The sequence below is a fragment of the Brassica rapa genome, chromosome A08, assembly GCF_000309985.2.
Source record: "Brassica rapa cultivar Chiifu-401-42 chromosome A08, CAAS_Brap_v3.01, whole genome shotgun sequence".
Taxonomy (NCBI): Eukaryota; Viridiplantae; Streptophyta; class Magnoliopsida; order Brassicales; family Brassicaceae; genus Brassica; species Brassica rapa.
The window spans coordinates 5,930,465-5,955,407 of record NC_024802.2 but is presented as its reverse complement, the minus strand read 5'-3'; the positions used below and the strand labels follow the sequence as shown (position 1 = coordinate 5,955,407).

General features: G+C 32.9%; 7 long non-coding RNA genes and 1 pseudogene across 15 annotated transcripts; 6 read left to right on the top strand and 2 right to left on the bottom strand.

The window, feature by feature from the left end:
• Positions 1 to 131: 131 nt before the first annotated feature.
• On the bottom strand, positions 132 to 23,494 carry LOC117127371. Its single transcript, XR_004450344.1, has 3 exons — positions 23,269 to 23,494; positions 8,069 to 8,081; positions 132 to 163 (listed from the first exon to the last, which is right to left on the bottom strand). It is a non-coding gene; the product is annotated as an uncharacterized LOC117127371 (long non-coding RNA).
• Positions 1,917 to 7,644, top strand: LOC103833379 (annotated as a pseudogene).
• LOC117127373 lies at positions 9,628 to 13,862 on the bottom strand. The gene is made up of 2 exons (XR_004450346.1): positions 12,194 to 13,862; positions 9,628 to 11,549 (listed from the first exon to the last, which is right to left on the bottom strand). It is a non-coding gene; the product is annotated as an uncharacterized LOC117127373 (long non-coding RNA).
• Positions 13,903 to 16,187, top strand: LOC117127369. Its single transcript, XR_004450342.1, has 3 exons — positions 13,903 to 15,763; positions 15,877 to 16,020; positions 16,172 to 16,187. It is a non-coding gene; the product is annotated as an uncharacterized LOC117127369 (long non-coding RNA).
• Positions 16,225 to 17,781, top strand: LOC108869411. 3 transcript variants are annotated; one of them, XR_004450335.1, is made up of 3 exons: positions 16,225 to 16,398; positions 16,485 to 16,589; positions 16,766 to 17,781. It is a non-coding gene; the product is annotated as an uncharacterized LOC108869411 (long non-coding RNA). The 3 variants fall into 3 exon arrangements; XR_004450337.1 differs by having other exon boundaries at positions 16,485 to 16,629; XR_004450336.1 differs by having other exon boundaries at positions 16,485 to 17,360; positions 17,474 to 17,781.
• On the top strand, positions 18,514 to 19,380 carry LOC108869410. Its single transcript, XR_004450341.1, has 3 exons — positions 18,514 to 18,956; positions 19,070 to 19,213; positions 19,365 to 19,380. It is a non-coding gene; the product is annotated as an uncharacterized LOC108869410 (long non-coding RNA).
• LOC117127366 lies at positions 19,418 to 20,736 on the top strand. Of its 7 annotated transcripts, none has more exons than XR_004450330.1 (3): positions 19,418 to 19,572; positions 19,661 to 19,782; positions 19,875 to 20,736. It is a non-coding gene; the product is annotated as an uncharacterized LOC117127366 (long non-coding RNA). The 7 variants fall into 7 exon arrangements; XR_004450332.1 differs by having other exon boundaries at positions 19,661 to 19,822; positions 19,959 to 20,736; XR_004450331.1 differs by having other exon boundaries at positions 19,418 to 19,591; positions 19,661 to 20,736.
• On the top strand, positions 23,374 to 23,864 carry LOC117127374. Its single transcript, XR_004450347.1, has 2 exons — positions 23,374 to 23,613; positions 23,682 to 23,864. It is a non-coding gene; the product is annotated as an uncharacterized LOC117127374 (long non-coding RNA).
• The last annotated feature ends 1,079 nt before the right edge of the window (positions 23,865 to 24,943 follow it).

Sequence of the window (24,943 nt, the reverse complement as noted above, 5' to 3'; positions counted from 1 at the left end):
ACTCCACTTGTATGTTGTGGAAATATATTCCATATCTGGATATTTATATATATATATATATATATATAAGGAGTATCCTTCCATCATTGTGAATCAAATCATATACCTCACTTCCTATTCCCTTCTCTCATATCATTCATATAATCATATATATATATATATACTAGACCCGAGAAACCACAAAGGCTAAACGAGTCTAGCGAGTTAGCATCACTTTCATCGCCATCAGATATTCAAAAATTGAACATCTAACGCTGCATGCAGTTACACGGCCTCCAGGGTGCAACCCCATCATCGTGTCTTCGTGACCTTGTTCTATATCACATGACCAATTCACGATAATCATCATTCATACGGGAATATTTTGGAAGACAGGTTTATAATACGACTTCACATGATTAATACTTCCATACTTAATTATATTTAATACTATACATATGTATTAGTACTTGAGAACAAGTACTAAGGTTTGGAATAAATCTCTATGATCATTCATAAATATTTAATAAGTGTTTACACTAAGTAAACACCTTACCAATTCAATATTGATAAAGAGACAAAGCCTATCAATCATCTACAATCAGTACGTTCAATCAAGAAATATTCATCCACTGCTCATCAATTATCTATCTAGACTCACCTTTGATTCCATGAGATTGGCTAAGGAAGACTATACTCGAGCTCAAGCTAATCACACTCGGCTTCTGGAATATTCTCGATTTAAAATCACCACAAGGATCCGACTGATCCGAACACTATTCTTGACCATCTGTACCAATAACAGAACGGTTGGAAAAACGGTTAATCAGTCCGGTTCAACCCCACAGTTCAAGATTCAGGACAGCTACTAAGGCAAGTTCAAGGCAGCTTCAGTTCGGTTCAAACATAAATCGTTTCAGCTAAGTTGTCTAGATGCTAGGGGACCATGAACTGAACTAATATAAATCCACACAAGGGATTAAGAAATTAATCCAGAGAGGAAGAAAAACAACTCAGCCAGCTGGTTACAATCTAAACTGATCTGGATCAAAAGGCAAAACAGTTTACCGGTTCAAATCAAACACTGTCTGAACTTAACTGATACTCCACTTTAAGATGAAGCCACGCCAAACCTAATCAGTACCACATCAAGAAAATATCGGACTCAATCAGAACAAAGCTGAACCGCAGTCAATCCAACAGAAATGCTCACATAAAACTGATCCACACAACAACTTACATCTTACCGATTAAAATCAAAGGCTGAAGAACATGGGTGATTCTCAACTTCAGGACACCAAATCTCTAACTCTTTACCACACAAATACTCACTGATTAAAGTCACAAGATGGTGAGAAAGGGTCGTCCAAGCTCCCTTCTCTTCTCTTATTTTTTTTCTGAATTTTTCATGTATTTTCCTCACAGATTTTTCTCTCTGAATTTTTCTCTGGTTTTTCTTGCAGGTTATGAACGTCCAGAGGAGAGAAGATGGTGTTTTATAACATAAGAAGTTGCTTCAGGTGAGGGTTTCACTCAGCACAAAGCAAGGCTGAGAAAGGACATGTGGAGAGCAGCTTCAGCACTTCCAACAGCAAGCTGCTGTCCTTTCCCTCCCCAAGAAGAAAGCTGCAAGCAGCTGGTGACAATCATGTGACTGAATTAATGATCAAGCAGGCAAGCAAGTAGGTGCAGGTCATGTGACCTAATTACTGAGGAAGCAAGTAGGCTAGAAGGTGCAAAGCATGTGACTGTTCAGAAATAATTTTTAGAGTTTTGTCGATATTTTTCAAACTGTTTCGACTAAATATTTTTCATCATTCGAACTTTGTCCTGCTCTGAATAAACTCGTCCAGCATGAATAAAAATCGACAATAATAATTAACACTCGACCAGAACCATCAAGAGATGGTTTTTTGACCAAAAGACAGCCCCGTCGAGATTAATTCACCGTGTCGATTTTCATTTAAATTCTGATCGATCAATCTTCAAACTGATCTTAAAGAATTTTCTCGACCAAAATTATATCTGCTCGTGAGGGTTATTACAATCTCCCTTTCCTCATCATATCCTTTTTTCTTTTTAATCTTCTTCTCTCTCTCCCACAATTGTTCATGCCGAGATAGACCTTAAAAAAGTAACAATCGTTCACTCACGAGCAACTCATAACCATTAGTTTTTGGCCAAAACCAAATTAAGTTGTAGTTTAAAGATTTATTGGATTATTTATCTTCCATTACATCAGATTCATCACTGTTAAATCCTTAGAAATCTTCTCATAGCTCTCTTGCTTAATCAGAGAAGAGACTATTCATAGCTCTTATCGTTTTTACTTCGCAGTGAGTTGGCTTCACCAAAATGGAGCTGAGAAACACAGTCTGGTAACGGAGATTCCTATTGGTGCCACCGTAATCACCATCGGCGGTATCCAAAGAAGCCAGTGCCATCTTAATGTAAGTTCTAACAAGTTCTTATTTTCCTTTCAGGTTTTAATGTAGAAACTAAATTTTGATTTCAGTAGAATTTGATTAGTGATTAATGTTAGGCTTGAGGCGTATTAATGTTAGTGATTAGAGTTTTTCGTTTAGTATTGTGCTTAAGATGATTGATTATGGAATGTGCAGATCATGGGGAAGGACTTCAAGTGCTTCACTACGAAGAACACCAAAAGTATGAACCACACTATGATTACTTTGTTGACGATTTCAACACTAAGAATGAAGGTCAACGCATGGCTACAATGCTCATGTATCTGTAAGATGATTTTCTAACTGTATTCTTTTTAAGGTGGCCAAATTCAAGTATTGTCTCTCTTTTTTTTTCTTATACAAGAAATAACTCTTACTCTAATTCTATATAGGGCGGATGTTGAAGAAGGCGGTGAAACGGTGTTTCCTGCTGCCAATATGAATTTTAGTTTCGTACCATGGTATAATGAGCTCTCTGCGTGTGGTAAAAAGGGACTTTCCATAAAGCCTAGAATGGGCGATGCATTGCTCTTCTGGAGCATGAGGCCCGATGCTACGCTAGACCCCTCAAACTTGCATGGTATCATTTATTTTTTTTGTCACAAGCATGGTATCATAAGAACCATATAAAACACCCTTTGTAAATTTGCCTTTTCAACGATACCATTCTGAGTATGGAGTTGATAATATATATCCTCATTGATTCTAGGTGGATGTCCTGTGATTAGAGGGAACAAGTGGTCATCTACCAGGTAACACACAGTGATGATTTTCACTCTCTATTGTGAGTAAATACCCAACAAGGGGTTACATATTGCTGTTCATATTTTAGACCAACTGTGGATAATAAGCCACCATCAAAGGGAAAGAACAGGACTGGTATTATTGTTGGCGTCATTGTTGGCTTAGGACTTTTGAGCATCCTTGCGGGTGTTGGTATCTTTATCATACGAAAAAGAAGAAATCCGTACACTGATGATGACGGTAATAAGAACTCTTTTTTTCTTCCTTGAGCTAAAAATGTTTTGGCATCAAACTGGAATATTCATCTTTCAGATTGCTTCATTTTAAGAACTGTTCTTTTTTTTTCTCACAGAGCTGTTTAGTATGAAAATAAAGCCTTTCACATTTACTTATTCGGAACTTAAAAGTGCAACTCAAGATTTCAATCTCTCAAACAAGCGTGGAGAGGGTGGGTTTGAGCCTGTTTATAAGGTAAGTCCCATACCAAAGTATCTGCATATACGTCATCTTCTTCCCTTTTTTCCCCATTAGCTTAAGTTTTTTTCTAATAGTAAATTCATTTTGCTTCTCTCTCTCAGGTACAAACTCAAATGGTTCAGTTTTCTTTAAAATGCTCACAAGTCGTGGACCTCTTGATAAGAAAGTTATCCAGTGGCTCCTATCACTTCACCAGATTGGTTAGTGTGACTTTATCATCATCATGGCTCCTTTTATGTCCAAAAGTTCGCTTAGTTGTTTAGTTTTATGTATTTGTCAGGTCTTGATGTGAACCGTACAGACAGGTCTTTGGAATTTTATGAGAAAAAGGAGAATCTGTCCAAGCTTTGGGATATTCTCTCTGTTTATGCCTGGATAGACCAAGATGTCGGTTACTGTTAAGGAATGAGTGATCTTTGTTCTCCAATGATTGTTGTTCTTGAAGACGAAGCTGATTCATTCTTTTGTTTTGAGAGATTAATGTGTCGATTGGTACTGGTTTACCTTAAACCATACTTTCAATATGTCTTATGTATTTGGTATGGTACTAAACGTTTGTGTTTTCTTGTGTGTTTTCAAAATGAAAAGCGAGGAAACTTCCGGAGCACGGGGAGATCTGTTGGAGTTGAAGCTCAACTTACTCATTTGTTTTCAATTACTCAGATTATTGACACCAAGCTTCACCAACATCTAGGTATAACTACTACTACTACATCTTCTTTGCCTCTCTATATGTAACATACTCTTCTGTTAACCAAGCTCTTGGTCTTGTGAAATGAAGATAAACTGGGGGGAGGTGACTATCTCTGTGCTATTCGGATTGTTCTACTTCATGTGATAGTTTAGTCGGATCCTGTAACACTTTTGAGTATAACCATTTACAAGTACCTACTGCTGATATAGTGGTATCTTTTTTTACCTCTCTCCGTACTTAAACTCATCAATTAACAAACATTTTTTTTTCATAGTACATAACATCTGAGATGGAAAGATTTCAATTTTGATTGTCTATTCAATTTTTGTGACATTGGTGAATACTTTATCCTGCCGTGTTTTGAGTTTTTATTGTCCATGATTGTTGAAATTGATACTGAAGCTTTTTCTGTCTTTTTTAGTCATATGTCAGCATATCTTTATATATAAAATAGGCTTTGTATCCCTCCTGATGATGCCAACAAGGACGCCATGTCATCAATTCGCGGGCTCCTGTTGCGACACGTCAGACATGCACCGTTTCATTAAAGCGTGATTCTATTGTTACGGGCTTGGCATATGGGCTTCATGTTGTGTTCGTATGCGGCCAGACGACCACAATCTTCTGCTGGAACCCTAATCAGCCTCTACGCTCCCCTTCGTGTTCTCCGCTCTCCTTCGATCGGCGCAGATGCGATCCATCATCTGTAACGGTTCTTCGATAATTAATGGTCTTAAATCGTCTTTAATCACCATCCCACTATGGAGCTCCCTCCTGCGCTGCTCCTCTGCTATATAAAGATCTCACCAGTGCGTAACGCGTTGTCTACACTTTTATACTCTCGCGACTCATTCATACTCGAATCTTACCCCTCATCTTTCTAAATGGCTATGGCAAAGGTTTTCTTTTCCGATCTCAAGTCTGGGCGGTGCTCATCCGTTGTGGAGGCGAGACTGCTTCGATTCTGGGAGGCTAGGAACGTTAAGCGTGGTGGAGAATATGATTTCTTCCTCTCAAAACCATCCTCTCTACAGATGGTTATCTCTCTTTCTCATCTCTCTTTGCGATTTCTCTGAGATTCTAAATTCCCGTTTTTATTGTTCAGAATTGCTACCGTTTATGTATCTGACCAGAGCTAGATACGGCGGTGTTGGGCCATTCCAGGAAGCAACAGGCATTGAATCGCTTCATCTCAACGGCGGCAGTTTCGGCAACCGTAAAAACAACAAAGCAAGCTTATTTCCTTCAAATGGCTAGCTCCTCTGATCTGAAGTAGGTTCCTGTTCTTCCACCGTTGAGGTTAAGTTACCGTGTTTAGCTCTAACCGGAAGTTTGCTGTATGTCTCTCTTCGGGAAGATGTGTCACCTTCTTCGGCAACGGAGCTTACGTATTCCTCTCAGGGATCCCAATCTCAGTCACCACCACGCCGTTGCTCATGAAGGAATTGGATTCCCTTGGTGGGTTCTTCCAGATCTTCTGTCGTTTCCTGAGTGATTCAGACAAGATGCTTACGACAAGGTAAAGTCTTTTGTCCTTTTGGTAGTAATTTTTCTTATTGTGAAGGATTTGGATTGAAGATGTGTTTTTTTTTCAAAATGATTGGCAGCTTGATGTGATTGGTATTGACGAAACTCAGTTCTCTGGAGATCTTTATGAGTTTTGTTGCAAATACGCTGATGATGATGGCAACACTGTTATTGTTGCAGTCGTTGATGGTGATTATTTAAGGTGTTACTTGACATTTTTACTTCAAATCTTTAACATTTTCCGTTGAGCTTTAACTTTAATGATCCTTTCTTGGTAAAATTTAGGTGGAGTTTTGGTGATGTTCTTGATATTGTACCAATAGATGATTCTGTCACAAAGCTAACTGCAAGGTATGAGGTTTGTGGACAGAAAGGTTTCTTCACTGTGAGGAAGACTTGTGACACCAGAACCGAGCTGATCGGTGGGGTTGATGTCTATATGGCCGTTTGTCTTAAGCACTATATCAATAATCAAATTGTCATCAAAGATATATGTGTGTATGACTTGCTCACACCTGTATGGAGACATTTGCTACTACGATCTAATTATGACTTGCTGTGGAACGAACTAAGCATATATTATAGTGAGATTCTGTTCTTTGAAAGTGCCCTGTTGGTTTGTTATTTTTTAGTCTTACAAGTTTTTTTTTTTGTAAAAGGCTTTCATTTTTTTGAATGGTATGATTATCTTTAGCAAAAAAAAAAGAAGGTATGATTATCATACTAATATTGATTACAACATTAAAAAATTTAAGAAAATATAAAAAATAAAAGTTCAAACATAAGCTTTTGATAAAACATATACATAAGCTCGCTAAGTTTTGAGAGAACGAGTGGGTTGGATTGAAGACGTTAAGTAGCGACTAACTAAACAAAATAATAATATTATCAACAATTTATATTTATATATACAAAAATAATTTATGTTTCAATTAACCATTTCATAAAAATGATGTATCAAAAATTACTAAACAAGTTTAACATAATTATAATAAAATCTATACATAAAGCTCGCTAAGTTTCAATAAAGTATAAGTAAAGTTTTAAGAAAAAGTTAAATGTTATTACGACATTTGTTTTGATTTTGCTTCTCAAGAAAATGTTTTTTGAATAGCTATGTGATTGGGAGCAAAAAAATGACAAAGATAGATTGGTTGGAAGACTTTCTGTGATGAATAATTAAAGAAGGAAATAATATATACAATGATATATATATATATATTAAAATAATTCCGATTTTCAAGCAACCATTTCATAAAAATGATGTATCAGAAATTAACACATAACATATTTATTATAATTTTAATAAGTTGGCCAATATTGACCTCCACAAATTATATTATCAAGGACTATATATATATCTTACAGAGTGCATCACACGAATTCCAACTGTTAAATTAAAAAAAAAAAACTCAAATAACAATAAAATTATGTCCTATGCCACTAAATATTTTTAAACATGTATAAAAAACTTAAAATATTTTATATTTTTTTCATTTTCATTTTGATAAAAGTTTTAATAAAATGTGTGTATATTTAAATAATCAATTTTAGATTGTTATGTTATTTAACTAACTTTAGAAATCAAATTGTAAATTGATTCATTTTCCGCATTATCTAAATTAATAGGTTTAAAAATTTATAAAAAGTACCAACACATTCAAAACAAATATATAAGAATGAAAAATAATTCATAATTTTTGTATTGAATTTCAACTGTAGTGACAAGTATTTTTATAATAAAAATATAACAAACACTAAAAATGTAAAATAATTACATTAATGAAAAAATAAAAGTTTTTATTAATTTATTAAACCTTTGATTTCTAATAAAAACAACAGAAACAATAGTAAAAATTAAAATTGTTTAAAGTTTAGAATAAACTGTATATTCTTACACGTATATAAAAATACTATATACTTTTTAATTGATTTTCACTTGCTTAACAAAGATTAATATATCATTTATTTTCTGATACTATTTATGTGATATAATATGATTTGTTTTGTAGTGCATCATACATATCTTTTGTAAATGCAAACCTAAAATACAAATTAAAAAAAATATACAAAAAATAATAATCTAAATCACAAATAAAGTATATTCCGCCCGAAGGGCGGGCCGACCCTAGTAAAGTATATAGGATGATTCATCTGACTCTGATGAAAATTGTCGTGTGACCACAGAAGGCACACTAACAAGAAGGTTCTGGCGCGTAAACAAAGTTGTGGTGAAAGTGACTAGCAGCTCGGATTCTGACTCTGTCAGTGACAGTGGAGAGAAGAGAAGAAGTAAGGTACAAAGAAACGAATTATAATCAAAAGAATTGTATCTTCTGAATCTGAAGTTGAGAGTGACAACAAGTCGACAACAATAAACTTAGCAAGTCAGACAAAAAGAGTCGACCCTCCAACCAATGTGGTTCGAAAGAAGTCAGGAACAAACATGATGAACAAAGAACAGGTGGGAAGAAGAGGTATGATTCTGATGCTACCGAGCCTTAATCTGAGAATGAGAAACAACAGTTGCGCAGCTAATGACGACAAAATCAGAAAAGAAATGTGGAGAATGTGGAGTAGAGTCTTCTGAAGAACAAGTATGTGATTCAAGTGGCAAGAATGGCCTATAAAAGAGATGAAGAAGAAGCTGGGTCCAAGCATGACAAGGAAAGATATATAAGAGATTCCCGTAGAAAGAAAATTGCAAGAAACTCTGTTGATGGTTAGGCTAGGAATGAAAAAAAAAGAGGACGCTGAAGTATGAAAGTAACCAAATAGGGAATCACATAAGAAAGGAGGACGAGGAATACTCTCACCATAAGAGGGACATTTATGGAATCGATGGTGTATAGACGTGGAACAGTCAAGAATGACGATGATGAGGGTGGCTATAATAAGTATACGATTGATAGGTTGGTAAAACGTGTATGACCTGAAACGAAGAGAAGAAACCCCCACTTACACATATTCTTTATTATGTTAGTCACACTACTCCTTTTTGGTGTTCTTATATGTAAACCTATTTAAAATAAAAAAAAACAATTGTTGATTGAATCCCCATTAGAATTAATATATTATAAACCAAAAAAATATGAAAAATATAAAGCTAACAATGGAAAAATTGAGGTTTTGAAAAATAAATAGAATTTTTTTTATACAAAACAACAAAGCAATACAAATATAATAGTATAATAAATAAATTATAACAAATTTCAATATGTAATTCGCGTGTAAAATCATTGACCATGTATGAATAATATACATACTTGACATCATGTATATTATTCATTGCTTAACAAAGATGCCATTATTATTTTTATGTTTATGATTCACCAAGTAAAACCATTAACTACTTCAGACCAATATGTATAAGTTATACCCAACAATTACCACCACACATTTTATGAAGAAATTGTACTCAGATACATGAAGTCTGTGTTGTAAAAGCTCAGGTCAAAAGAGATCATCAACAGAACGTTAATAAATAGAGAAACAAAATTTCTTGCTACTTTCCAAGTTAAAAATTTGTAAAACATTTAGTGATAAATAATGAAAGAATATCATATATTTATGCTTTTTCCGTTTTTTGATAGATGACATTTTAGAAAAAAAATTATGTTTTAAGTTACATGTCGTTTTTGTTTTTCAATATAAAATTTAGTAATTTTATGCAATATTTATATCACTTTGTATGTAGAAAGTAGAAACTGATAAAGACCATGTGCTAAAACCCCTTCTCTCTTAGAGTGAATATTATAGTTCATTTTGCATTTATAGATCATCCCAATGCCTTTGATTATTCTGTATTTTGGATCACTATACAGAAATTCATATTAGATACTTTTAAAAAGTTCATATTAGATATTTAGATTCACAGTTTAAGTTTCATTTTGGTAAATGTGTTTTATTTCTGAGTTTCATATAAATGTGAAACAAATCATTGAGCTTTGATTTAATGAGACTGTTGAGTTTTTAATCTATCAACTCTTTTGTGCCTTGAAACTTAAGGGTGGTCTTCTTCTGCTTGAAGTTTAGACACTAAGCCAACTGAGTAAAGAAAGAACTGAAGAAAGGTATCAGAAAAGCGAGTGCCAGAAAGTCATTCTTTTGCTTCAGTTAAGAGTTTCTTACAAATAATAGTTTTAAAACAACTAATACTTTTGAATTTTCTGTACAGATACTATATGCTTTCAATAAAAAATAAAGAAATTGTTGCAAAATATTAACATGATCTAGGATATTTTGTTCCAAATTTCTTTCTCGCATGGCAAAGAAAATAATGACATGATTCTTACGATTCATTCTCATCACCATTGTATTCAGTCACTGTGATATTAATTGTTCCTAATTCAACCACTTTCTAAAGAAAGATAAAAATGAATCGATATAGATACTCAAATTATATAATAAAAACCAAAGGATCAATGCAGAAGTGTATAATTTTTGAAAACTCAATTATTCCGAAGTTTAAATTAGTTGTCAATTTAACAGTTGTTTTCATAAGAACCTAAATCAATCATAATAAGAAATTTTGAGTTATTATTATCTTAAATTTGTCTAACATGAATAGTTTAAATATTTTGTATTTATCTGAGGAATTTTATTTCTATAATTGATCCAATTATATATATACATTCAAATAAAAATATTAAAACCTTAATAAATTAAATTTTTAAAACAATCCGGGCGTAGCCCGGGAAAATCTCTAGTACTTTTAAAACTTTGAACAGATGACATCTCAAATTTAATAATATACTAGAATATAAAATATGAACCAATGACCAAAATATAACATAAAAATAAAGAAACTAATCGGAGACTTTAATATATCGTTTGTGGGGATTAGTTCTCTTGTGTTGGTCGATAAAGAGGAACAAGTTAGACAAACAAGAATTCTAAGTTTCCTTATTTGTTTACTTTTATGTTTTTTTTCTCAAACAGAAATTACTATACAGTTTGGGCTTGATAAAATTTGGGCTTAAAACTAATGTGTAACTAAAGTTTAAAAGATAAAACGTACTTATTGCTTTTATAATTTTTTCTTTAATGTTTTGTAGTTATATAAATTAACTCTGAGACTAATATAAATCCAAATTTTATATGATTTGTTATTATTTTTTATATGATTTGTTATTTGTGTGTTTAGGTTTACATTTGCGAGAGGTGTATATGAGATATACTATTTTCTTAGTTTAAAATTCACCAAAAAACTATTTTTTACTATTAGCATAATCTCTCTCTCTCTCTCTCTCTATCTCTCTCTATCTATCTATCTATCTCTCTCTCTCTCTCTCTCTCTCTCTCTCTCTCTCTCTCTCTCTCCTCTCTCTCTCTCTCTCTCTCTCTCTCTCTCTCTCTCTCTCTCTCTCTCTCTCTCTCTCTCTCTCTCTCTCTCTCTCTCTCTCTCTCTCTCTCTCTCCATGCTACGGGCGTGTTAGTAACCAAAAATACATAATAAGAAAAATGCATTCTATGTATATATCAAAACTCATCCAATTGTGGAGACATAAAAGCAGCCAAGTTAGATAGAATTCACAGTCCAGTTGTTGGAAAAGACGTAATTGAAATATACTCACAAATCACAATCATGCATACTCACACAAGATTCTATATCCATAAGCGTCTGCACTAACTGTTGTATCCTTGAGATCAGGGCCAACAACCTTTTAGGGAGCCACACTAATGAAAAATCAACACCACGATGTTCAAAATTATTATGAGCTAAAGATAAATAGATGCTTTAAGAAAAAGATATATATATATATATATATATATATATATATATATATATTTGAAACTATTTTTTTATATCGTATTAGTTCTAGTTGTTTTTATCCGAAATAGGAGGTGCGGTTGGACGAATTTTCTTTCAAATTTGTCAACGCTGTGATTGTTTTTTTTCTTAGGTTAGAAGGTGTAATTTGTCGAGAACAGAGTATATATGTTATGGGAAGTGAGTGTTCTAAATAAGGCATAAGTTCATGTTTGGACAAAACTACAACGCTTTAACATGTAAGAACATGTTTAGTATTCCACCCTCAGCTCATTCGTCTACCGTCCTCATTTTATTGTGATATATGCAGACTCAAACTTAGAAATATAATAGGAAAAATGGATTCTTCAAAAATCAACCAATTTTGGAGACACAGAAGCAACCAAGTTAAATAGAATTCACAGTCCAGTAGTCGGTACGGAAAAGATGTAATTGAAATATACTCACAAATCACAATCATGAATACTCACACAAGATTCTATATCCAGAAGTGTCTGCACTAACTGTTGTATCCTTGAGATCATGGCCAACAACCTTTTAGGGAGCCACAGTAATGAAAAATCAACACCAAAATGTTGGAAATTATTATGAGCTAAAGATAAATAGATCTTTTAAAAAAAAAGTTCACCAAAAAAAAGTTATCTTCCCTCTTCTATCGTCTTGCTCTTTTCTCTTCTTCTCTATTTATTTTGTTTCTCATCTCATTTTTTCTGTTTCTTATCACTTTTCTGTCACAATCCGTTAAGTATAACCATGGGCTTAACAAATCTTTTTTCATCACCTTTTTGTGTTGTTTATTAAGAAAAATGAACTGATGATTTTGTTGGAAGAAAACCTTCATATTTATAATGGAGGATTAACACAAAGAAATGAATGAAGGGAATCATTGAATGTGAGATCATGTGAGAAGTAGAGAGTAGGTATTAATATGAATGTTAATGATGATGCATGAACCAAGTTAATTTCCGTAACGATGCCAGATTAAAGAAGTCTATTCGGCTTCCAACTGACATTGATCGGAATCGTTCGTCCCCGGTAAAACTGTTGGATTTCTATTGACAGTTGACTGAACGGGAATTGTTGCTTGATGGCCACTTTCCCTAAGTTTCGTACACAGTTTTTTTTAGAGAAGATGTATTTGGACCGTAGTAAACACATAAAACTCATTTAACTCAAAAATTAATGAAACATTGACTTTTGATTGACAGTGACACATGTCGTCACAACATACTCCGAATTAGTGACATGGAATCTGATGTGGATGGTCTAGGAGTGAAGAAAACCCTTCTATATATATAAATATAGATGTAAGTAAATTAAACCTTGCATTTTTAACGTTTTCTAATTGTTTTTGTGGGGCAAAATTTCTATTTTTAGTGGAGTCAATGAATTTTTATCAAAGGAAAACATATCTTTTTTTAAAAAGTGTAGGGTCAGCTGACCTTTACTCTTTCACTACCTCCGCCCCTGGTTCTTCCGGCCCAACTTAACATCACTCGGCGTAAGAAGACTGACACTCATACTCAGTTAGACAGTTTGACTTTATTCACCGTGTACCGAGCTCGGCTCGATAGCCCCAATGTTCGTCCCGTAAAGCATAACCCGACCCATTAGATCAAATTGACTTAGGACAAGAGAAAGACGAGGTCTACGTATAAAAGAATGACAAAAGGAACCCTGAATGAGATCCAGACTTAAACACACAAGAGACTGACGACTAGAAATTAGGGTTTTACACTTTGTTATTTCTCACCGATTTGTACTTTTATGGCCAACTCTGCCGAGTGATGAGTAATTTTCCCTCTTGTTCACAGACTATGCAACCTAACTCTCTTATAATCAATAAAAACCTTCGAAACACCCACAATCGAGTTTGTTTCATTCTTTAGCAAGTCCATCCAAACTTAGATTCAACAGTTGCCACCCACAGAGGACATTACGAAGTATCGTTAACAAGATCAGCAAGAGTCAAACGCCGAGGACGAAAAGAGGGAGCTCGACCAATCCAACGCCAAGGATTTGCAACTTAAATTAAATTAAATCATGGGAGCTCAACTAAATTTCATCATGAGAGGATCACATCTAAGTCGAGACTCATTCAGATCGGTCAATGAATATCAAATACAAGCCGCTGCTACTCAGAAATGACCTGCCAAGCCGGGGAATGATCAACACATCACTTTCTCCGCTGAAGATACTTTTGGTGTCCACACACCACACAACGATCCTCTATTGATGAAATCTAGATGTTGGAGCTTGTGAAGTCACAAGAGTCTTTATCGACACTGGTAGCTCAGTCGCCACATATTCAAGGATACACTTGAAAAGATGGGAGTCGGTCTCCAAGATATGAAAACCTTCAACTCGTTCATTAAACGGTTTCAACTCAGTATAGTACTCACATCGTCCTGATGAACATATGCATTGAGTAAATCCAGGTTCCAAGACAGATCAACTGGATTAATGAGATCCTCCACCTTAAGTAATGGATTCAAAAATTGATTAGAAAATTTTAGGGTTGCTGACCTCGGGCGAGGAGCGGGGTCCAAGGATCATTCCAGACTGAAATGCTTGAACCTATTCTCACTCTTTTGATTAGCCCTTTATTAACCAGAGATCTATTGGATGTTATACTTCTCCATCCATACGAGAGAGAGTATGATCTGATAGGATCCAAAGGATCTGAATTTCGATAGTATCGTCCTTTGAAAACTCTTGCAAAAAGCGAATTAGGTTTATCAATTAAATGCCATAGCTGTTTCGCTAATAAAGCCGTATTAAAATTCTGAATATCTCTAAAACCTATGCCCCCTTCAGCTTTATCCTTACACAACTTGTCCCACGAAAACCAATGCTTACCTTTTGAATTACCGCTGCCACCCCACCAAAAATGAGCAACTGTACCCGTAAGTTTCTTAGTCACTGTTCACGGTAAACGGAAGCAAGACATCACATGAGTTGGCATGGGAGATGCTACTGATTTGATTAAAACCTCCTTACCACCCTTTGTAATCAATCAGAGAGTCCAATGATTAACTTTATTATTAACCCTTTCATTAAGAAAACCAAAAACCTGTGTTTTAGAGCCACCAAAACTCTCTGAGATCTCCAAATATGTTCTCATACCACCTAGTGTAGTGATACCCAATACCTATTGTATCTCCAACTTTCTTCAGTCTTTTCTATATAGTATCTTCTGTACCAGACATAGTTATGTACGAAAGCATTAAATGAAAGGGTGTACTCTATTTTAGCACCACTACCCCAACTGTCATTATCTTTATCTTCTCGTTTACCAATATCAAAATTTTGGACATGTAACGAGCACGAATTTCTTACAACTATCAAAATTTTACATGGACTATTTTAAATTGATATTATTTCCTATGGGCGTGTAATCAAATCATCAAAATAAATACATTATAAATCTTACATTTTATTTTCAATTTAAAATGTTTGACCAACAAAAAAAAATCAATTTAAACTAAATTATTTTTCTTTGTTTGTTTCATTTGAAATCATATATTTGTTTAACCTTTAAAAATGTGTTAAATGTAATGTTTCACTGTATTGTAATTGTTAATTGTCATTGTTAGTTCTGCTTTGACTTTGACAATAAGTGGAATGCATTTTAATACTTTTTAGGACTTTGGCAATCTATATCTATACTATACTAAAAGGAGAATAAGATCACCATTTAGCCTGTCCACGTAGGATCAGAAATTCAAGCCAATCAAATTGTCTTAAGATGCCATGTCAGATTAGTAAAAAAAAACAAATACGATGGCTAATCCTTCTTTTCTCCTGCGCCTTTCCAATGTCTCTATCCAGCTTCTCAGTTCGAAGTTTTCTCCATTAATTTGTCCAACTTTCTGTAAACAAGTGGATCTCTTAAAAATATCCCTCATTCTAGATTGAGGTGTAACCTGAGCTCCAAAAAGAGTTGTTTCATCTTCTTCCTTATCCATCCGCAGAGATACCGGTTACAGATTAACCCTCTTCAATTATTTCTTAAATACATACACCATGATCTCTTACTCCACTGTTCTTGAAGGCCTGCCGTTGTAACTTCCTAAAAGATGAAGATTTCATTAGCCAACCTCAGTAAGTTTCCAAACCTTTAAGAAACCTAATCATCGTTCTTTCATTGTTCTCCTGCTGATTTTATCGGTTTTAGGGGTTTGAGAAAATTGTTTTATTCGTTTCTACTGCTTCAGATTAGGGTTATCTCCTAAATATCTTCAATCCTTATGATGACTCATGCAGACAAAATTGATTAGGCATTCCAAAGGTGAGGAAATCTAAACCTGATTTCATACTCCCGTGCTAACAACAACATTGATCCCTCCAAGGAGAGTTAGGTTAGATTTTTACAATCCATTTGTCTTTTTTTTAATTTTTGTGATTATTCCGTAAACACTGATTGGATTAGTTGGAAATATTAGTTTCAGATTAGCATTCTTGATTATGCATACATCACTCACTTAAGTTAAATCGTGTCCAATGTTACAGGTCCTTCAAGCTTTATGGAGATTGAAAGGGTACTTAAATATTTACAAGGGAAATAAGCGGCGCATGTTTCAGAAAATAGTGAGAAGAAGATTATAGAGGAGTAAGGATACAAAAAAACATTGTTTCAGACTGTGTATCAAAGAATCTGCAGGCTTTCGGAGTTTGAGAGATTTCGTATCAGCTTTGTTTGATTGTAAACTCAATGCAGGTTTCCAACTATAGTGACTGTTAGTCAACTCATAACTTAAAAGTGAATACATGTTGACCCAATCTCAGTGTTTTAAATATATTTTCAGATTGATGATTATATCAGGAACATTAACAAGCCATGGATGAAGAAGATAAATCTTTCAGATTCATAGTGACACCAATAACTGCTATGAAAGCCACCCACCAAAAGCCTTTACTCCGCAAGAAGGTTTGCTTGCTTTTCTCCTATGTTATCATCCAGAAAACAGGTGGGAATAAGTTTAATTTTTAAAGTTCTTAATGATATGTGAACTGTGATAGGTTTAGGTGTATGTGAATATTATTTGCTTCAAAATCTGGTATATGAATGTTAATTGATGCAAGCAACATGTTGCATATTGTCAGAGCAAAGCTTAAACTTACCAAGCAGAGAAGGAAGAGATGGGTCAGATGAAATGGTCGTGAGTATGATCTAAAGACATGTGTAGACTTTTACATATTGAGTCACGACATTCCCGATTCTGATGAACAAACGTCTTATCTTATACTCATGTGACTGATACTACACAGGAAGATGATAAGATCACCATTTAGCCTGTCCACGTAGGATCAGAAATTCAAGCCAATCAAATTGTCTTAAGATGCCATGTCAGATTAGTAAAAAAAAACAACTTTACGATTGGCTAATCCTTGTTTTCTCCTGCGCTTTTCCAATGTCTCTATCCAGCTTCTCAGTTCCAAGTTTTCTCCATTAATTTGTCCAACTTTCTGTAAACAAGTGTATCTCTTAAAAATATCCTTCATTCGAGATTGAGGTGTAACCTGAGCTCCAAAAAGAGTTGTTTCATCTTCTTCCTTATCCATCCGCAGAGATACCGGTTACAGATTAACCCTCTTCAATTATTTCTTAAATACATACCCCATGATCTCTTACTCCACTGTTCTTGAAGGCCTGCCGTTGTAACTTCCTAAAAGATGAAGATTTCATTAGCCAACCTCAGTAAGTTTCCAAACCTTTAAGAAACCTAATCATCGTTCTTTCATTGTTCTCCTGTTGATTTCATCGGTTTTAGGGGTTTGAGCAAATTGTTTTATTTGTTTCTACTGCTTCAGATTAGGGTTATCTCCTAAATATCTTCAATCCTTATGATGACTCTTGCAGAGAAAATTGATTAGGCATTCCAAAGGTGAGGAAATCTAAACCTGATATCATACTCCCGTGCTAACAACAACATTGATCCCTCCAAGGAGAGTTAGGTTAGATTTTTACAATCCATTTGTTTTTTTTTAATTTTTTGTGATTATTCCGTAAACACTGATTGGATTAGTTGGAAATATTAGTTTCAGATTAGCATTCTTGATTATGCATACATCACTCACTTAAGTTAAATCGTGTCCAATGTTACAGGTCCTTCAAGCTTTATGGAGATTGAAAGGGTACTTAAATATTTACAAGGGAAATAAGCGGCGCATGTTTCAGAAAATAGTGAGAAGAAGATTATAGAGGAGTAAGGATACAAAAAAACATTGTTTCAGACTGTGTATCAAAGAATCTGCAGGCTTTCGGAGTTTAAGAGATTTCGTATCAGCTTTGTTTGATTGTAAACTCAATGCAGGTTTCCAACTATAGTGACTGTTAGTCAACTCATAACTTAAAAGTGAATACATGTTGACCCAATCTCAGTGTTTTAAATATATTTTCAGATTGATGATTATATCAGGAACATTAACAAGCCATGGATGAAGAAGATAAATCTTTCAGATTCATAGTGACACCAATAACTGCTATGAAAGCCACCCACCAAAAGCCTTTACTCCGCAAGAAGGTTTGCTTGCTTTTCTCCTATGTTATCATCCAGAAAACAGGTGGGAATAAGTTTAATTTTTAAAGTTCTTAATGATATGTGAACTGTGATAGGTTTAGGTGTATGTGAATATTATTTGCTTCAAAATCTGGTATATGAATGTTAATTGATGCAAGCAACATGTTGCATATTGTCAGAGCAAAGCTTAAACTTACCAAGCAGAGAAGGAAGAGATGGGTCAGATGAAATGGTCGTGAGTATGATCTAAAGACATGTGTAGACTTTTACATATTGAGTCACGACATTCCCGATTCTGATGAACAAACGTCTTATCTTATACTCTTGTGACTGATACTACACAGGAAGATGATAAGATCACCATTTAGCCTGTCCACGTAGGATCAGAAATTCAAGCCAATCAAATTGTCTTAAGATGCCATGTCAGATTAGTAAAAAAAAACAACTTTACGATGGCTAATCCTTGTTTTCTCCTGCGCTTTTCCAATGTCTCTATCCAGCTTCTCAGTTCCAAGTTTTCTCCATTAATTTGTCCAACTTTCTGTAAACAAGTGTATCTCTTAAAAATATCCTTCATTCGAGATTGAGGTGTAACCTGAGCTCCAAAAAGAGTTGTTTCATCTTCTTCCTTATCCATCCGCAGAGATACCGGTTACAGATTAACCCTCTTCAATTATTTCTTAAATACATACCCCATGATCTCTTACTCCACTGTTCTTGAAGGCCTGCCGTTGTAACTTCCTAAAAGATGAAGATTTCATTAGCCAACCTCAGTAAGTTTCCAAACCTTTAAGAAACCTAATCATCGTTCTTTCATTGTTCTCCTGTTGATTTCATCGGTTTTAGGGGTTTGAGCAAATTGTTTTATTTGTTTCTACTGCTTTAGATTAGGGTTATCTCCTAAATATCTTCAATCCTTATGATGACTCTTGCAGAGAAAATTGATTAGGCATTCCAAAGGTGAGGAAATCTAAACCTGATTTCATACTCCCGTGCTAACAACAACATTGATCCCTCCAAGGAGAGTTAGGTTAGATTTTTACAATCCATTTGTTTTTTTTTAATTTTTTGTGATTATTCCGTAAACACTGATTGGATTAGTTGGAAATATTAGTTTCAGATTAGCATTCTTGATTATGCATACATCACTCACTTAAGTTAAATCGTGTCCAATGTTACAGGTCCTTCAAGCTTTATGGAGATTGAAAGGGTACTTAAATATTTACAAGGGAAATAAGCGGCGCATGTTTCAAAAAACAGTGAGAAGAAGATTATAGAGGAGTAAGGATACAAAAAAACATTGTTTCAGACTGTGTATCAAAGAATCTGCAGGCTTTCGGAGTTTGAGAGATTTCGTATCAGCTTTGTTTGATTGTAAACTCAATGCAGGTTTCCAACTATAGTGACTGTTAGTCAACTCATAACTTAAAAGTGAATACATGTTGACCCAATCTCAGTGTTTTCAATATATTTTCAGATTGATGATTGTATCAGGAACATTAACAAGCCATGGATGAAGAAGATAAATCTTTCAGATTCATAGTGACACCAATAACTGCTGTGAAAGCCACCCACCAAAAGCCTTTACTCCGCAAGAAGGTTTGCTTGCTTTTCTCCTATGTTATCATCCAGAAAACAGGTGGGAATAAGTTTAATTTTTAAAGTTCTTAATGATATGTGAACTGTGATAGGTTTAGGTGTATGTGAATATTATTTGCTTCAAAATCTGGTATATGGATGTTAATTGATGCAAGCAACATGTTGCATATTGTCAGAGCAAAGCTTAAACTTACCAAGCAGAGAAGGAAGAGATGGGTCAGATGAAATGGTCGTGAGTATGATCTAAAGACATGTGTAGACTTTTACATATTGAGTCACGACATTCCCGATTCTGATGAACAAACGTCTTATCTTATACTCATGTGACTGATACTACATAGGAAGATGATCCCATGGATCTGTATCTGGGGTGATGGTGTAAGTTGTTCTCTATGACATGAGTCATTGTCAATGGTGGTGACTGAAATGTATCAAATAGTTGCAGGTGGTCAAGAAGCTAACCAGGGGCAGTTATGGTCCAAGGGAATGTAGGAAACAGCAACTGCAAATTACAAAGTTGTAACCTGGTGATGACTAAACCTTCCACGGTAGGCACGGTTGAGGAAGAGTCGGTGACGGCGAAGTAATACACACAGACGATTAGCATGGAGACGGAATGAGATAGATGAGAAGAGAGGGACAACACAGGAGAAGCTGCGGAGATGCTGGAGAGTCATGAAAATTGAGGCTACGGCTCTCATCTCAGAAGAGTCGCAGAATATAGCGGAGTTTGTGAGTGGCCTACACATCAATTTCAATTTCTAGAATAACCACAATTTGTAACAAGAATAGTTCACAGTTTAATAGTTTACTATATCTGGTTCAACTTGACAGATTATCTATCTTACCAAAGGATAGCCAGTTTAATATTTTAGTTTGTCTTTTAATGGGAAACACTTCTTATGTAAGGCCTAAAACAACTTCGAAGATATTAAATCAGAAATCATTATTTCTCATAGTCGCCAAAACCAACATTCTTATAATCTCTCAATAGGAACAAAAAGTAAGATTGGGTTATTAAGCTTTACACTTACGATTTCAAAAAACAAGAGGAAAGTTTAAACTAATCCTCAGGACCAAACAAAGGCTGGGCAAAGAGATCTCTATTCTTCCTTTTTAACAAAGAGAGCTCTATTTTAAACGCATTTCCTAGGATTATTTGACGGATCAACATCGTCTTCACAAAGCCTATACCAAATGAACATGCAGAAGCTCAAACCACCAGAGAGCTGTCATGTCAATGACATGGAGAAAAACTACAACCTTTGCTTTTACTTCAAGCAAATCAAGAAATTTATGACCATTCTTTGATACTACGTTAAGGGCTCGAGAATTAAATGCAACAACAACACACATTAAGGTTTCTGTTATACTTAGCACACACTAGGTGATTTTCCCGTGCTCATGCACAGGTATAAATATTTCTAAATTAAATACACTAAAACAATTGATTGCTATTTACTTTTAATTTTAAATTAATTTATAATTTGTATGCATCATTTATATTAATAATATTATATTACTTTAGTTATACATATTATTTTATATATGTTATATCTAATCGGTTTTGGTGTTCTTACAGTCGATTTAGCTATCATTTGGGTAAATTGGATTGAATCTCTGAATTCAACTGTAATATTTTTATTCTAACTATATTAAAAAAAAAATTTAATTTTTGATTTTGCATTTAGGTGGTTGTTGTCTTAGAAATGTAAATATATTTTATAAAGATTATGTATAACTTAAGATAAATTGTGCTCATAATGAAAAAAAAATAAACTAAATTGTCTGATTTTAAATTACATAAATTAATAATAGTGATAATATTCTGAAGTCTCATGCATATATATAAATTTTGAAAAAGAACTAAATTGTAACAGTTGGTTAATATTTTATTTTCATTTTTAATATGTTTTGAGTTGTCCTATGATTTATATTTATAAAAAAATTACTATTTTTTATAAAATTATAGATTCTTGTCGTAGTTAAATCTATGATTTTAGATATCGTAGTTACATATATTCTTTTAAATTCAAAATGTACTATAATTATGTTTATTATAATTAAGTAAAATAAAATCAATTTTGTTTATCTTTGAAATGTCCATGTATTTTCATAATATTTATCAAATTATATGTTGATGATTTTAAAAGAAATATTAGAAAAATACATCGATGATCAATAGAAAGTTACATCCATAAGTAGATGACACATTTTTGAAAGTTCATCAACACATATCAATATTTACAATAATTAAAATATTTTATAAATTCTAAATAACTTTTTGCCTTTGATTTGTTGAATGAAAACTGAAATTTATTTTAAATAATCTTAAAAATGAGAATTCAGATTTGCTTTGGTATTTTGATTATGGTTCTATTAAGTTCCACAAACATAAAAAAAAAATTAAAATCAAACTTAATATTAAGAAAGCAAATAACTTCAATAGTTATAAAATATAATATATCTACCTCATTAAAATATTTTGTAACTATTTTTAAAATTTATTTTTAGTTTTTTTAATAACTCTTAAAAATAAGTAGTAGACAAAATTGTGATTGTATTTGAAAATAATATTATATAATTAAAATATAATTTATCAATATTTTTTGCTGTAATTGAAAGATATTATAGTCAACTAAATATATGAAAATAAATAAAACAGTTAAATAATACTAATTATAAACTATTTTTAGTCAATTAAACATATATCAGTTTATGTTACTTAACTATTTTATGTAATCATCTAAGAAAATAGATAGATATATAAAAATATTTCTATAATACTTTGAATTTTTTTTGTATTTCTTAAAATTATGTTTTAAAAGAAATAATATATTTTTATAATAACATTGTATAAAAATTTATATTTTTCATCTAATAAAATATAGATATAAAGAAGGTATTTTATTATTTCAAAAGTATGATTTATGTTATTTGAAAATATTTTTTAAATGTAATATTATTATTTTGTGAACTTTCCTTTTTTATGAAATCATATTATATATACTGTATACATATATTTTTGTTTTTCAATTCGATTTTTTACTTTATAAAAATATTCTTTTTTTATTATATGTATATTTTTTTGGAAAATTTTAAAAAGGAAACTAAACAAAAAAATAAATAATAGTATGTTAAATGTAATATTTTTAATTCATTAAGGGTATCAGTGTAATCAACCATCGTGAGAGTTAACGTGAGAGTGACATATAAGAAACTGACTTCTTAAATAATATTATAGAGATTATAGTTGTCACCTATGTTTCTTGATTTGTCCCATTACTATAGTATAACAAAAAATCAACCTTCATGCATTCTACATACCTTGCCGAAGATAACTGAGACAACTTTTAACAAAAAGTATGTTTGGATTGATAGGTATTTTTGATGTTGCAGAACCAATTTAAAGTTTTCATGCTATTTGTTTATGTTAATATACTACAGAACTACTAAATTGCAACATACGTCTAATACTTGCTTGACTGGTGGATCCACTTGACAACATCCATAATGGCGCCACCGCTACTAAGACTACGTACGCTTTCAAGTTCTGTGGATGGGCTGCCTGTATATTGTGTTTGGTGGGAGAAGTAGCTGTCACGTTTTACTCATACAGCTTCTCTCCCTACGTTTTATTCAGTGGAAAGCACATGGAAATTGATCCCTTGAATGTTGTTCCCTTTTTTGTGCTTACAGATTCAATAGTTCTTTTTAATGTTTTTGGTATACCATCCGCTGTTTTCATGCAAGCTCCATCTTTCTTCTTCTAACTGATCGGGCTATGGCTGTCTAAAGTAGCGTGACTAGGTAACTCTGAAACTTATAAACGTATAACTTACAACTTACAAGCATGGTTGCTACAAAAAAAAACTTACAAGAGGAAGAACCAGCTATAGAAGATGATAAAAGGCTAACAGGAAAGAGGCTAAGAACGGAAACTCAGTTATCGAGAATTTGTGTTGTTATAAGTTGTGTGGGAAACTGTATAGAAAATTTAGGTAGGGACTCTCTCTCAAAATCTTTGTATGTATAATATTGTTATTCGTTTGATCTTTTAATATTTCTTTGATTTGAGTTATCAATTAGATGTGTTTTTTGTGACCAAACATGTTTTGGAGAGACCTAATTAGAGAATTAGCGAATTCCCCCTCCTATTGAGATATGGGTGTATCTGCTCCGAGTGTTTCATATGCTAACTCAAATCTAAAATTTACTAAACTTTGACTAATTGGTCAATTGTATGTTGTAATGTACATATTTTAACAAATTGATAAAGCACAAATAGTTATATAATATATTTATTTATGTACAATATATCTATATTTGTATTTGTGATTAAAGTTGTTTATATTCTTTTTGAAAATAATATTTCATGTTAATAGTAAATATCAGTTTTAAAATAAAACAATTATTTTAAACACATACTATTTAAAATTACAAAACAAAAAAATGTAAAATACTAACCAAACTATTAAAGAACTACATTGATTCTATTAGAAAATACCATCAAAAGAGAATACTAAACGTTTTATCTAAACTTACATCAAAACATCAGAATAGTATATATAAAAATAAATAGGTGAATAATATCAATATATATCAACTAATAAAAGTCAAAATAAAATCTATCAGTTTATTATTTATATATAAATTATTGGTATTAGATATAAATAATTACACATTTATAATATAGATTACACAAGATTATAAAATAAACTAAAACAGTGGATAAACAATCTATATATACATAAAGTTTAAGATGGTTTTTAACATTTTATGCCGATGAAAGATATTTAGAAGACAAGGTTTATAAAATATAAAAAGTAAAATTTCTAACGAAATTCGTGAAATAAATTATTTAAAAATATTTATATCAAAAATAAAAAACAATATATTTTTTTGTCAACGCCCATCTTCTAAAATCAAGTGGTAGTCGGTCTTGAGTCGTTCCGAAGAGACGTTCTGTTCGGCTGGATCTGATTTATATGGGAAAAAAGAACACCGCTACTTCTCGCCTCCGTTAATTGTTGGGAAAAACAATATAATTCAACATAAACATATAATATAAATCTGTAATCTGCGCGTAGCGCGGAAAAAATCTCTAGTGTAAAATAAAATCAACTAATATTCAGAAATTCGTAGACTAAAAGACCAATTT